Source organism: Pelobates fuscus, chromosome 8 (genome assembly GCF_036172605.1).
Source record: "Pelobates fuscus isolate aPelFus1 chromosome 8, aPelFus1.pri, whole genome shotgun sequence".
In the NCBI taxonomy this organism is placed as follows: domain Eukaryota; kingdom Metazoa; phylum Chordata; class Amphibia; order Anura; family Pelobatidae; genus Pelobates; species Pelobates fuscus.
The window spans coordinates 75,927,007-75,943,231 of NC_086324.1; the positions used below are offsets into that span (position 1 = coordinate 75,927,007).

Consider the following 16,225-nt stretch of genomic DNA (forward strand, 5'->3'; position numbering starts at 1 on the left):
GGACAGCCATGGCACCAATGTATGCCAATGCCAATATGTATCAGTATGAAGTACAACATATTCTGTCAAAATATTCAACAAAAATAAATGGATGCTATCGATACATTGATGACGTGCTAATATTCTGGGAGGGCAACCTAGAGGAAGCACTGGGCATGGTACTATATTTAAAGGATCACTATAGAGTCAGGAACACAAACATGTATTCCTGACCCTATAGTGTTAACACCACCATCTATCCCTCCTGGGCCCCTGATGCCTCCATAAATATAGTAAAAATCTTACTGTATTCAAGCCTGAAGCTGTAAATCTGCATGCTGTTAGACTCAGAGAAACAAGCAGTCTTCTGACATGTGGTAGCCTGATCCAATCACAGTGCTTCTCCATAGGATTGGCTGAGACTGACAAAGAGGCAGATCAGGAGCAGAGCCAGCATGATTCAAACACAGCCCTGGCCAATCAGCATCTCCTCATAGAGATGAATTGAATCAATGAATCTCTATGAGGAAAGTTCAGTGTCTGCATGCAGAGGGAGGAGACACTGAATCACAGGATGCTGTGCACAGTGCTGCCCTGTGCTCTGCTGACAGCAAATCTGAGTGGATGGAGGCATCTTATGCCTCCATCAACTCCGAAGTCCCTCTGGTTCACTCTGAGTGACTGCAACTGGAGGTGTTCCTAGCTTTCAATGTAAACACTGTATTTTCTCAGAAAATACAGTGTTTACATCAGAAAGGCTGCAGGGAGCTATAGTTCTCACCTGAACAACCTAATGAAGCTGAAGTTGTTCAGGTGACTATAGTGTCCCTTTAAACACCTATTAGATTAACAGCAAATATCTCCACGGAAAAAAGTGCAATATCTAGACCTAGAAGTCTCAGTAGTAGATTGCCAAGTAGTATATAGCTTGTATACCAAACCTACGACAGAAACACAATACTACATGCAACTAGTATTAAAGGATTCATTACCCAAGGCACAATACCTTAGGGTTATAAGAAATGATTCCAACCCTACAACAATGCAGAAGCAACTTGTGATGAATTGCACTTCGCCACTTGGTCCTGGAGAGGCCTGCTTGCCAGCCTCCTGCCCTGTGACTAGGGTCCCCGTTACAGTGGTGGCAGCAGTGGGATGGCGTCCTAGTGCAAGGAGCAGCACCCTGGAGACAATGACTGGTATCGTATGAGAGGTTATTGAGGGCAATGCTAGCCACTGCGCAGCGTCCCTACCTACAGCAGCATGGAGCGAGCAAGACCCTGGATAGAACCCTGTGAAGAGCACCTCAACCTGATACGTCGCTATGAGGGTGCGACGCTTACCTTGAAGAGGTAAAGAGGCAGCTGGTCTGGTATGGCCCAGACCCTTCGAACGAGGTGGTCTTCCAAGTAATAGTTTTACAAGGTGAAAGCCTGTTATAGAAATAAGTATAAGGGCAGTGAAGGGGTTAACCCTAAGTAAATATTATAGAAAGCAAAAGGAGAGAATGAACACTGCCTAAGATATATACAATAAAATATAACTTTTAATGGTGAACAAGATACAAGGTGATCATTAAATGCAATTATTCTTCATACGTCTAGATATAAGTATAACAAGACGAGGAGAGATAATGTACAGAAATGTAAGATTTAAAAAGAAACAATACAGCGTCTGAAAAATATATATAGAGATGCTGTTAGTAATATGTCAATTGACCTAACTGTCCAGCTCTAAACAGAGACTATTGGTATTAAAAAAGATACTTTTTTGCAACTTGTCAGCTCTAAATAGAGATGTAATAACTCATGTTGCAATTTGTCTTTGAAGAAAGGTTTGGCGCTGCAATCATATGACAACACACAAGTACAGTAAAACAATACCACAAACAATATTATCCAATGTTGCTTTGGATACAAACTGTAGTTCAAGTATATGGTATACAAGTCTCTATGCCTGAGAAGCAACTCTTAGTTAGTTGGTTAAATATCCTCCCCAATATAGATATAAAGAAAGAGAGAGTAAAAGTAAGAAAAATTCCTGTGCCTTCAAGGGCACCTGTCAGTTGAAAGGACTAGCTAACGTATCTGTATATACACATTACTATGTACGTATCTGTATATACACATTACTCATGAATTCACACCAACTTGTAATGTGCAATCTGATAATTTAAGTGAATGTAGGATCTGGATATAAGAGTATACAAGAGCTGCATATTATACAATATAATGTGTTATAAGATTATTTCACGTGATAATGTACACTTCTGCCAAATTTGATTAGGGGCAGACTAATAAGTCCCCTATGTGGCAACTGTGTTTTTGTCCTATTTTATCTTATCTTATTTTATTTCATTATATCTATAACATATGAGTCTAGACTTTTCTTAATATTAGCAACAGATCTATTAGATATTATTATCATCATGTAGAGATTGAGTACAATGATTCTAATTCAACTATTCAGGATGTACCAATACATACGCGCGTCAGGGTTTTTCTAATCCCTCTCAGCGCTATATGCCCTCTGCATTCGCAGCAATTATGTTGGACTTTACCACTATTCTTTGCTAATCGTTTATTTGATCTGGGGTATGTTGGGAGGGGAATCAAGGTTTTAGCCGTAATATTTGAGCCGAAATATTTCAGCCGCAGGATTTGAGCCGCTGAATACGCTTGTAGCACATTAACACTGGTTAATGTGTACCAGACAACACTTAGGCTAGCTAGTTAGTTGTTTTACAAGAGAGGTGCCCCTGAAGGCACAGTTGTATACAGTTGTACATTAAGGATATATATATATATATATATATATATATATATATATAGATATATATATATATATCTTCTCTCCTTCCTTTTCTCTCGATATCACTGTTAGCTAGTCCTTTCAACTGACAGGTGCCCTTGAAGGCACAGGACTTTTTCTTACTTTTACTCAACTAACTAAGAGGTTCTTCTCAGGCATAGAGACTTGTATACCATATACTTGAACTACAGTTTGTATCCAAAGCAACATTGGATAATATTGTTTGTGGTATTGTTTTACAAACTGTAGTAGTAAATAACCTTTACCCCAAAGCCTGACAAACATGAATAGAGTATAATTTATAACATTACTGTTACATAGCCTATATTTTGGGCTTGACATTTACTGTACTTGTGTGTTGTCATATTGTAACGAGTATATACCCCTACACGCAGGATCCAGCCAAACAGAAGACAGCACAGAGGAGAGATACGTCTACCGGACCTTAGAGTGGCCGTACTCGACGTAATAGGAGAAGTACAGAGTCAGGAACGATCTGAGGTCAAGGGCACAAAGAGACAGCGTAAACGAGAACTAGCCAGGGTCTGGTACACAGGAATCAGCAAGCCGGCAAACAGTACAGACAAGGATAAAGTGAAAACGAAGTCAGAATACAAAGCCAAGGTCAAATACGGAGAAGCACAACTGAACACAACAAGCACTAAAGGGAACTGTAGCAGAAACCACGATAGGGCAAGGAACTAAGGGAAAAGGGTAAGTATAAATAGGTTCAAAACTAATGTGATTGGCTCCTGTCCCTTCCACACCCCCAAAAGGTAAGTGTATGGGGTGTGTGGGATGACAGGGGCCAATGGGAGCCTTTTGGCAATTTAGGCTCCCACTGTCTCTTTAAGAGCGCGCCCGAGACTCGCGGCGCGCTCTTAGATTCAGGCGGGACATGTGACCGCATCTCGCGGTCACTGCCCGCCTTCCTGCCTGAAGCGTCGGATGAGCCGCGCGCGGCTCGTGCAGCCGCAGGACCGAGCGCGGCTTGAAGAGAGGACCGCGGCCGGCCCCTGGGAAAGGTGAGTAACGCTACAGTACCCCCCCCTGAGGACACGCCCTCCGGGCGGGCAGGACTAGGTCGGGCAGGAAAACGTGAATGGAAAGAACGCACAAGGCGGGGAGCATGAACAGCATCAGCAGAAATCCAACTGCGCTCCTCATGCCCATAACCCTTCCAATGTACCAAGTACTGAAGCCGACCCCTAAGGAAGCGAGAGTCAATAACAGCAGACACTTCGAACTCCTCATGACCCTCCACAGAGACAGGAGGGGGAGGGGGAGTATGCCGGGTATAGCGGTTGCGCACGTAAGGCTTCAACAACGAGGTGTGAAAAACATTAGGTACGCGCAGATTCTTAGGCAGACCCAAGGCATAAGAAACGGGATTAACCTTATGTATAATACGATAAGGACCAATGAAGCGGGAGCCAATTTCATAGAAGGCACCCGGAGACGAATATTCCGCGTGGAAAGCAAAACTCTGTCCCCCACAACATAGGAAGGAGCCGCTCTGCGATGCTTGTCAGCCTGAGCCTTCTGGCGAGCAGCAGAGTCAACCAAAGAACGCTGAACCTGCTCCCAAGTATTACGCAAACCAGCCAAATGTTCATCCAGAACTGGCATGCCCTGTGAGGAGAATGCAGCCGGAAGAACAACGGGATGCTGGCCATAGACGACGTAAAAAGGGCTTTGGCCGGAAGAATCATGAGTGGCGTTATTCCGAGCAAATTCAGCCCAAGGAAGCAGGTCAGACCAATTGTCCTGATGGTGAGACACAAAACAACGGAGGTACTGCTCCAGAGACTGGTTGGCACGTTCAGCAGCTCCATTAGACTGGGGATGGTAAGCGGAAGAAAACGAGAGAGAAATACCCATTTCTGTACAAAAGGCCTTCCAGAACCTGGAAATAAATTGGCTACCCCTATCGGACACAATAGATAAGGGAATGCCATGTAACCGAAATACTTCTCTAGCGAAGATAAGGGCCAGTTCCTTGGATGTGGGCAACTTGCGAAGAGACACAAAGTGAGCCATTTTGGAAAACCGGTCAACTATCATCAGGATGACTGTGTTACCATTCGAAGGGGGTAATTCAACAATAAAATCCATAGATAGGTTGGACCAAGGTCTCTCGGGAACAGGTAACGGATGCAACAGCCCACAAGGGACTCTACGAGAGGATTTCATACAGGCACAAGTAGTACAAGCACTTATATAGTCAGTGACATCCTTTCGTAAGGAATCCCACCAAAAATACAGAGAAACAGCTGACACTGTTTTGGAAATACCAGGATGTCCAGCAGTCTTAGTATCGTGATATAGTGACAGAATATCCCGTCTCTCGGGAACGTCAACGAACAATTTATCATTAGGCCTCTCGCTAGGTGCCATGCTTTGTTTCGCTTGTATGGCCTGCAATAGGGACGAGGAAATAGATAATACAGTAGTAGCTATTATCCTGTCTGGGGGAATGACAGGAGTAATATCAATCTCCTGTTTGTCAATAGTTTCGAACTGTCTGGACAGAGCGTCTGCTTTAGTGTTCCGATCACCTGGCCTATAGGTGATTATATAATTGAAATGGGACAAGAACAGTGACCACCTAGCCTGCCTAGAAGACAATCTTTTAGCTTCGCTAAGGTAGGACAGGTTCTTATGATCCGTAAATATGAGGATGGGATCCTTAGTGCCTTCTAACAAATGTCTCCATTCTTTGAGTGCTAAAATGATAGCAAGGAGTTCGCGATTACCCACATCATAATTCTTCTCTGCTTTGGACATTTGTTTAGAAAAGAAGCCACAAGGATGCAATGGCTTTTCAGGAGACTCTCTTTGAGATAAAACAGCACCTACCCCGATATCTGAAGCATCAACTTCAAGTATATAGGGCAATGAGGGGACAGGATGCTGTAAAATGGGTGCAGAGGCGAACGTAGTCTTAAGGAAGTCAAAAGCTTGAAGTGCCTCGGTAGACCAGACACGAGTATTGCCTTCCTTTTTTGTCATACGAGTAATAGGTGCTACAATAGACGAAAAACCTTTGATAAAACGTCTATAATAATTAGAGAAACCCAGAAAACGCTGGATGGCTTTTAGACCTTGCGGCAGAGGCCATTCTATCACAGCAGCGAGCTTCCGGGGATCCATACGAAAACCCTTAGCGGAAATCACATACCCCAAAAACTGGACTTCGGATTGGTCGAATAGACATTTTTCTAATTTACAATAAAGACCATTGGCAAGAAGGGTCTTCAGAACGGTCGTAACATGTCTGTGATGAGTGTGTAAGTCTGTAGAATATATTAAAATGTCGTCTAAGTACACAATAACGAATGAGTGAATAAAGTCTCTCAAGACATCATTAATAAACTCTTGGAATACTGCTGGGGCATTGCAAAGCCCAAATGGCATGACGGTATACTCATAATGACCTGACCTAGTGTTAAAGGCTGTCTTCCATTTGTGGTCCTTTTTTATACGTATCAAATTGTATGCTCCTCTAAGATCTAATTTGGTGAATACCGTAGCATGTTTGAGCCTGTCAAACAATTCTGTTATTAATGGTATAGGGTAAGCATTTTTGATGGTGATTTTATTAAGACCTCTATAATCAATGCAAGGTCTTAAATCACCTTCTTTCTTCGATACAAAGAAGAACCCCGCTCCAGCCGGAGAAGAGGATCTCCTAATAAATCCCTTATCTAATGATTCTTTAATATATTCCTCCATGACACGGTTTTCTTGAACCGATAAGGGGTACACCCTGCCCTTTGGAGGTATAGTGCCAGGCAACAAGTCAATAGCACAATCGTAGGGTCTGTGAGGCGGTAATTTGTCAGCCTCTCTTTTATCAAAGACAGTCTTTAAAGATAAATACTGAGAGGGTATAGCCGTAGACAAAGGAGGAGTGGTAGGAACATTAATAGAATTCACAGGCGTAACTTCAATAGTACACGATTCATGGCAGGCCTCACTCCATGATTTTATCTGCCCTGTCTCCCAGTCAAAAATGGGATTGTGGGCACGTAACCATGGATACCCTAACACTAACTGTGAAGAGGGAGAGGTGATGACCTGGAACCGAATGGTTTCATAGTGTAAAACCCCTGTGTACATGTGTAACGGTGCAGTCTCATGAGTAACAACTGGAGATATCAATGGTCTACCATCTATGGCCTCAACGGCCAAGGGTATCTCCTTCTCCCTGATGGGAATGTTGTTTTTCTTTACAAAACCAGAGTCTATAAAATTCTCAGCTGCTCCAGAGTCAACCAGGGCGTATATATTTTCAACTATACAACTCTCTCCCATATGTAAAGAAACAGGGAGAAGCAGTCTGTTAGGAGGCAATGTAGGAGACTTAGAAATCACACCCAAGGCCAGTCCCCTATAAGGTCTTAGGTGCGAGAGTTTTCCGGGAGCAAAGGACACTCCTTTACCATATGGTCTCTCTTACCACAATATAGGCAGAGTCCCTCCCTTCTCCTATGTAATTTTTCATTATCAGAGAGTTTGGCAACCCCTAATTGCATGGGTTCCTCTTCAGATACTTTTACACTCTCAGGTGTATTAACTCTGGGTTGAATAGGTGTAACAAAACGTCTATTCCTGTTCTTGGTATAGAGCCTGTCACGAATCCTATTATCTATATCGATGAGGTAGTCAATAAGGTCCTCTAAGGCAACAGGAAGCTCCTTAGCTGCTACCTCATCCAATATAGAGTCTGATAAGCCTTCCATGAAGGCAGTAGTTAACCCATTGTTGGTCCAATCTACCTGTGAGGCAAGGGTACGAAACTGAATAGCGTAATCAGCCACAGACCTAGAACCCTGTTTAACCCTCATTAATGCTCTTGCGGCATTCTTAGACCTTTTCATAGTGTCAAAAGTTCTGCGAAAAGCTGTAAGGAAAACTGTGAAAGTCATGCACCATAGGTCCATTAGCCTCCCAAATAGGGTTTGCCCATTCAAGTGCTTTGTCGGTAAGTTGGTGCATAAAGAACCCAACTTTAGACCTCTCTGTGGGAAATGAACGTGGATACATCTCAAAATGAAACTATTTGGTTAATGAACCCTCTGCATGTCTTAGAATCCCCTCCATACCTAGGAGGAGGCGTTAAATGGGCCGTAACATTAGGCACAGTCGATACTTCAGGAAGCAGGGGTGTAGGAGGGTTAGGTGCAGTTGCTGGAATGGTCCTAGCTAAGAGCGTCTGGAGAGCCTGAGCTATCTGATCCATACGGTGATCCTGCTCTACAAATCTAGCCTCATGGGACGCCATCTGTTGAGCTAAATCTGCGGGGTCCAAGGCCCTATCGTAATGTAACGAGTATATACCCCTACACGCAGGATCCAGCCAAACAGAAGACAGCACAGAGGAGAGATACGTCTACCGGACCTTAGAGTGTCCGGACTCGACGTAATAGGAGAAGTACAGAGTCAGGAACGATCCGAGGTCAAGGGCACAAAGAGACAGCGTAAACGAGAACTAGCCGGGGTCTGGTACACAGGAATCAGCAAGCCGGCAAACAGTACAGACAAGGATAAAGCGAAAACGAAGTCAGAATACAAAGCCAAGGTCAAATACGGAGAAGCACAACTGAACACAACAAGCACTAAAGGGAACTGTAGCAGAAACCACGATAGGGCAAGGAACTAAGGGAAAAGGGTAAGTATAAATAGGTTCAAAACTAATGTGATTGGCTCCTGTCACTTCCACACCCCCAAAAGGTAAGTGTATGGGGTGTGTGGGATGACAGGGGCCAATGGGAGCCTTTTGGCAATTTAGGCTCCCACTGTCTCTTTAAGAGCGCGCCCGAGACTCGCGGCGCGCTCTTAGATTCAGGCGGGACATGTGACCGCATCTCGCGGTCACTGCCCGCCTTCCTGCCTGAAGCGTCGGATGAGCCGCGCGCGGCTCGTGCAGCCACAGAACCGCGCGCGGCTTGAAGAGAGGACCGCGGCCGGCCCCTGGGAAAGGTGAGTAACGCTACACATATGATTGCAGCGCCAAACCTTTCTTCAAAGACAAATTGCAACATGAGTTATTACATCTCTATTTAGAGCTGACAAGTTGCAAAAAAGTATCTTTTTTACTACCAATAGTCTCTGTTTAGAGCTGGACAGTTAGGTCAATTGACATATTACTAACAGCATCTCTATATATATTTTTCAGACGCTGTATTGTTTCTTTTTAAATCTTACATTTCTGTACATTATCTCTCCTCGTCTTGTTATACTTATATCTAGACGTATGAAGAATAATTGCATTTAATGATCACCTTGTATCTCGTTCACCATTAAAAGTTATATTTTATTGTATATATCTTAGGCAGTGTTCCTTCTCTCCTTTTGTCTTCCAAGTAATGCACCAGTTGAGTGCTGAGAACCATGCGGCAATGGACTTTGAGCAAAAACTGTGGAGGTTGAGGATATGGACACCCAGTCTCCAGCGGCAGTGTGAGTCCCAGGGAGCCGAAGGTGCCGTCCTTACTCGCCAGCGGCAGTGTGAGTTCCAGGGAGAGGGGACAACCGGTCTCTCTCCCCAGCGGCAGTGTGCGCCCCAGGGAGTCGAAAGTGTTGTCCTTCCTCCCCAGCGTCAGTGTGAATCCCAGGGAGCCGAAGGTGTTGTCCTTCCTACCCAGCGGCAGTGTGAGTTCCAGGGAGCCGAAGGTGTTGTCCTTCCTCCCCACCGGCAGTGTGAGTCCCAGGGAGCTGAAAGAGTCGTCCTTCCTCCCCAGTGGCAGTGTGAGTTCCAGGAAGCCGAAGGTGCCGTCCTTCCTCCCCAGCAGCAGTGTGAGTTCCAGGGAGCCGAAGGCGCCGTCCTTCCTCCCCAGCAGCAGTGTGAGTTCCAGGGAGCCGAAGGTGCCGTCCTTCCTACCCAGCGGCAGTGTGAGTTCCAGGGAGCCGAAGGTGACGTCCTTCCTCCCCAGTGGCAGTGTATCCTACAGGGAGCAGAGACAGTCAGTCTCTCTCCCCAGCAGCAGGACAATGTTATGGGAGTTGAGACAGTCGGTCTCCCTCTCCAGCAGCAGCCTGTGTTCAGGGAGAGGAGCACAGCACCCTCTCTCCCCAGCGGCAGCTTACCCTACCAAGGGCAGACACCAATCTCCCAGACGGCGCAGATGGGACCGTGGTCGCTGTGCCTGACCCACAGGGATGTTGGACAGCCGGTCCAGATCCCCAGCTACCATTGCAGGAGTACCAGGAGGAGGGGGTAAGTGATGTCTCCCCTCCCCAGCCAAGTCCCCACCAGGCTACCCCAGCAGAAGTGCTGGCATCAGGGCAGAGCGCAACTGGCCTCTGCCCCCAAGCCCTCACAGCGTGTTACCCAATAACCTCAGACGAATACCCAGGTGCAGTAACGGTTTGTTGTGGGTGGGCTACTCTGGCACTTGCTTTTTGTGGGTGGGTGGATTGACTAACGGAGGCACTGACCGACAGATGCCTGGTTAGTCTTTCCCCCCAAAGGGGAGATGTGTGATGAAGTGCACTTCGCCACTTGGTCTTGGAGAGGCCTGCTTGCCAGCCTCCTGCCCTGCCACTATGGCTCCTGGGAGATTGTATCCGTTTAAACCAGCATTTGGGCTTATGAACTTTTATTGTACGGTGCTGGCCCTTTAAAAACAGTGTATGGACATATTGAAACTTTTTGGACACTTTTTCTTCCCCTTTGAATCCCTGGGAAGGTGTGGCTCTTCCCCTCCACCAGCTCCATTGTTCTCCAGCAGGGTTATCCCAGGGACACTGCCAGACCAGTGGGAACTGGTTTGGGCAGGAAAAGCCATGCTTGCAAGTGATAACAAAGGACTTTGACCTAACTTTTAAACCCCCTGAACCTATTCAAGTGAATTTTGGATATGTTTGTCCTCAAGTTATACTGGTTAAAATAATATAAGTTTTATAAATGTACGATGAAACTCACAAAGTTATACAAATGTATAAAAAGTATAACTTTTCAGCTTGGAGATAATTGAGTAGATACAGTAATTGACTCAATTATCTCCTAAGCAGAGAGGAGGAATAGGATGGGTGTGTTTCTATTGTTCCATTGTGTCTGATTGGCTGCTGTACTTGCAATGTATGTGTTGTAATGTGTTTATTGGTTGTTCTGAAAAACCCTGTGGGTGGTTCTATGGGTGGAAAACCTGCATGAAAGAAGGCCCTTTGGTGCCAAGTAATACAGTTCTACTTCACCCTCAATCTAGAGTCCTGTCTCTTATTTGGGGGAATTGCTATATCACTACAAGGGATTGCTATGCTCTGCATGCTCCCTTGGATAATCACTTCTAAGCTCTTTTAAGAGCTTGTTCTCGTCTTGCTCTCGGAAGGAGTCTACAGTGGTTATGGTGTCAGCTGGAATGCTTGGAGCCCTCAGGAAGCGCTAGGAGCATCCAATAATGGAGGTACCCAGTCGAGGTGCCTGGTGATCCGTTACACAACTTGAAGATATTATTATTATTTATATAGCACCAGCAAATTTCGTAGTGCTGTACAATGGGTGGACTAACAGACAAATAACTGTAACCAGACAAATGGACATACAGGTACAGAGGGATTGAGGGCCCTGCTCAATGAGCTTTGCAACGGCGCTTACTGTACCCCGGTTGGGTACCTCCACTGACGGATGCTCCTAGTGCTCACCAAGGACTCCAAACACTCCACCAGACACCATCAGCACCGCAGTCCCCACATCCAGCGTTACAGCTTGGCTGGGAACTCACCGTCTCCTACCCACCCTGGACCTACGACAAGGCTCCAGGTTCCAGTGGGTAAACATCTCTTCCTCCAGAGAGTCAAGCAGGAACAGCTCTTATAAGAGCTTAGTGATTTGAATCACTGGGGAGTATAGTGATATAGCAATCCCCAGGGTAGATGCAACCTTTTCCCCCACACATGAGACGAGACTCTATTCTGAGGGTAAAACAGGAACTCAGCTTTAATGGTTCACACTGGCTTTTATACACAATCCTCATACATAGGAACACCCCCTGGACCTGATGGGGCACAGGATAACAGAATGCACAGACCAATAAAAACAGTGTAACAATGAATGACACTCCCACATACAGTACACAATTCCTCCCCTCTGCCTGTGATACATTTAAGGCAAATAATGCCTTAACTTAATTATCCACAGGCAGAAAAAAATACACATTTTTACAAAGTCCAATAAGTACCCCAAAACACATCATATCCCCATAAAAGTTGCATCCCCTGATCTGGTTGAACAACATATCCAAAAATCACCCAGATCCGTTCAGGGGTTCAGGAATTTCCTGGAAGACATAACGTAGACCGACCATGCACATGGTCCTATGCCCAAAACAGTTCCAGGGAATTAAGGCGAACGGGCGGTCTCTCTTTCTGGAGTACAAAAGTACTTACATTACCTGAATTGATCCTTTAACCCCTTAAGGACACATGACATGTGTGACATGTCATGATTCCCTTTTATTCCAGAAGCTTGGTCCTTAAGGGGTTAAAGTGTATAGGGCAAGGTATATTGCAAGGCCCATAGTCACAGGGTAGGAGGCAAACAGGCCCCTCCAAAAACCAGTGGCAAGGTCACTTTTGCCACATATCTCCCTCCCTATGGGGAGACTAACCAGGTACCTGACGCCTGTCGGTCGGTGCCTGAGTTAGTCGAGTAGCCCAGCCATAAGCTAGTACTCCTGGATTCTCGGTTGCTCTCCAGCTGGTAGTTGGTGTTACTTGGTGAGCAGAGACCAGCGGTGCTCTGCCCCGCAGCCAGCGTTACAGCTGGGTAATTGAGAGGGGTGCCAGTTCCAGGATTAAGGGCAAGGGGAGGGCAGAGGCCAACTGCGCTCTGCTTTGTTGCCAGTGCTTCTTACCTGGACAAAGGTAAATGGGAGGGCAGAGGCCAACTGCGTTCTGCCCTGGTGCCAGCTCTTCTGCTGGGGGGACTAGTACATAATCCTGCCCTGTAACAAGGGGGCAGGTAGGGCAGAGGCCAGCGGATGCAGTCAGCAAATACCACCCCCAGGACCCGGTTGAGGATCTGCTGTGGAGAGAAGGGATTGCCTACCTCTTCCTGGCATTCCTGTGGGGTTGGTTGGGGATCTGGACCGGCCGTTCAGCATCCCTGTAGGTCTGGTGCAGAGAGCGCGGTCCCATCTGCGCTGTTTGGGTCATTAGTGTTGTCCCCCTGTGGTTGGGGAGGAGGATCAGTTGTCTCCTCTCCCTGTATCTCCGGCTGTTGTTGGAGAGAGAGACTGGTTGTCTCTTCTCCATGCAAGGCACACTGCCGCTGGGGAGGGAGACTGGTTGTCTCCTCTCTGTGAAACTCACCCTGCCGCTGGGGAAGGAGGACAATGATCTCCTCTCCCTGTGATTCTGTCTACCACTGGGGAGAGAGACCATTGTCTCATCTCCCTGCAAGGTACACTGCTGCTGGGGAGGGAGACTGGTTTTCCCCACTCCCTGTAGGATACACTGACGCTGGGGAGGGAGACTGCTCTCCTCTCCCTGCAAGGGAAGCTGCCACTGGGGAGGAAGGACAACACCTTTGGCTCCCTGTGCTGCACACTGCTGTTGTTACTTGTATATCCTGAGTGTGCAGTGCCGCGCCGCTCGATTCTCCTCGTCCAACTCTCGCATGGTTGCTGTGGTAGTCTCTGTCGGAGGACCTGGGCCATATCTGGTTAGATGCCTCTTTACCTCATCAATGTAGGCGTTGCCTTCAAAGCAATACTTCATGTTTGCTTGCTCAAAGGCTGTGGGCACCTCTGCTTCCAGGGACTCTGCACGACTGCTAGCGTTGCCCTCAATATACTCCACATGTTACCAGTGTCTCCGAACTGCTTCTCCTCGCACTAGGCAGCCATCCCACCGCTTGCCACCAATGTAATGGAGCTTCCTAGCCGACGGATGTTCCAAGCACTCCACCAGACACCATCAGCACCACAGTCCCCACGTCTAGCGTTACAGCTTGGCTGGGAACTCACCATCTCCTATCCACCCTGGACCTACGACAAGGTTCCAGTGGGTAAACCTCTCTTCCTCCAGAGAGTCAAAAAACACACATTTTTACAAAGTCCAATAAGTACCCCAAAACACAACATATCACATCCCCTGATAGCCCCAATCTGGATGAACAACATATCCAAAAATCACCCAGATCGGTTCAGGGGTCAAAAGTCATAGGTTTGACCGACCGTGCACATGGTCGTATTCCCAAAAAAGTTCCAGGGAATTAGGGCCAACAGTCGGTCTGTTTATGGAGTACAAAAATACTTACATTGCCTGAATGGAACCTTTTAAAGTGTATTGGGCAAGGTATATTGCAGGGCCTATAGTCACAGGGTGGGAGGCAAGCAAAGAGGCCCCTCCAAAAACCAGTGGCAAGGTCACTTACGCCACAAGCTTACATGCTAGAGGGAGTGGGGTATAGTGACACAAAAGGTATATGTAGGGGTAATGAAATAGGTTGTTAGAAAAGTATTCACTGAGACTTATGGTTATTTTTGACAGTTGCATGAGAGGAGTCATGAGGGTTAAGGGGGGAAATGAAAACCCGCTAACAGTTTAAATTATCAACTTTTTTGAAGAAGTGTGTTTTCAAAGATTTTTTGAAGGAGTGGAGACTGGGTAAAAGTCTAATGGAGAAGGGAAGGAGTTCCACAGAAAGGGTGCATCCTTGGAGAAGTCTTGGAGGTGTGCATCAGATGTGGGAGTTCGGACAGAGGATAGACTATATTACCAGAAGGTTCCAAGAAATAGGATACCGTGCTGAAAATCTACAAAAAGCATTAGCAGAAGCTAAGAGAAATGTAAAGTTATCCAAAACATGTCCAAAACAAAGATTGGGGGGGGAGGGCGTGTCTGGCTGTCAAAGCCTAAAAATTGCTATCCTCTCCCCGCACAAACCTGAAGATGGACCACACAAAGCAGCAGACTGATGCCGCCGGTGGAGAAGCGTTGATCCGCTCATTTCTCATGGCACTCTGGGACCCAGCAACGCAACCTGAGGCAGAGGTCGTGAGCCCTCTCCACGATTCATTCCCCTAGACCCCAGCGAGATTCTCGCCGACACCCTAACAAGGCAGATTTTGAGGCCCTCTCGGACCGCCTGGGCCGCGTGGTTAGAGAGGAAGTGGCCCAGCTATGCACAAACCTTGCAAACATGGAGGCCAGAGTGTCCGTGGCAGAAGCTAAGACTAGGTCACTCTGCACAGACCTAGAACAGACCGTGACAACGGTGGCAAAACAGACCTGGCACACCTCACAACATGGGTTGACGACCTGGATAACCGCAGTCGCAGACTGAACATCCGCATTCGTGGAGTGAGAGAGGGAGTTCCCACAGAAAACATCCCAGAGCTCCTGAGGATGATCTTCAGCCAGGTATTGCAGCTGGGAGACCAGCAACTACCCAGACTAGACCTAGTCCGTGCTCACAGAGCACTGCGCCCAACACCAGCACCGGACGAGCAGCTGAGAGACATTATATGTTGCCTAGACGATTACCAACTTAACTTTTCTCAGTGTAAAATAGACCGACTGCACAGCCCAAATCTATGGAACTGTTTGGGCATGAAAATGTGCTTGCGGTCAGTCAAAAGTGACATATCTATCTCCCGAACGGCTGAACGGATTAGAATGATTTTTGGGTATGTTTGTATTTGAAATGTGCTGATTAATAATATGTGATTTATTAATATTGGGTGTATAGTTTTAGAGTTATGAAAGTTGGGTAAAAAGTATGTTTTAAACTGTACGGCTAATTGTGTTACCTCTCAGGCTAAGGGGAGGGAATCTGTGGGTTGTAACCATTGTTTGATTGGCTAATGTATAATTGTCTGTGGGCGTCTCCCTTGCATGGGAGAATTGCATAAAAGCAGAGTGTGTGTCATTAAACCAGAGTTCTTCTTCACCCTCAATCTGGAGTCCTGTCTCTCATTGGGGGGAATTGCAATATCAATACAAGGGAATGCTATGCTCTGCATACTCCCTTAGCTAATCACTACTAAGCTCTTTTAAGAGCTTGTTCCTGCTTCACTCTCTTGGAGGATCTCCCACTGGAACCTGGAGCCTTGTCGTAGGTCCAGGGTGGGTAGGAGACGGCGAGACCCCAACCAAGCTGCGGCGGTTTGTTGGGTCTGCGGTGGTTGTGGTGTCTGCGGAGCGCTTGGAGCCCTCTGTAAGCGCTAGGAGCATCCTTCAACGGAGGTACCCAGTCGGGGTGCCAGGTGATCCGTTACAGAAAGTTAAAATAATAAGATTCATTCTCATAGAAGAAGTGTAATGCTGGAGGAAAGATCCATCTATATTTAATTCCCTTGTTACGGAGAATTTTGGTCTGGTTGGAAAAGTTCCTTCTCGCTTGTCTAGTTCACGCAGACATATCTGGAAACAACCGTATTTCTTTGTATTGGTCTTCTTTTGTGGGATTTATCCTTGCTTCTTT

At 46.5% G+C, this 16,225-nt stretch overlaps 1 protein-coding gene across 1 annotated transcript in view; it reads right to left on the bottom strand.

Moving 5' to 3' along the window:
* The window catches only part of LOC134571263 (uncharacterized), a 158,865-nt gene that overhangs the window by 18,643 nt on the left and 123,997 nt on the right, over positions 1–16,225 (bottom strand). The gene's annotated exons all lie outside the window — the stretch shown is intronic.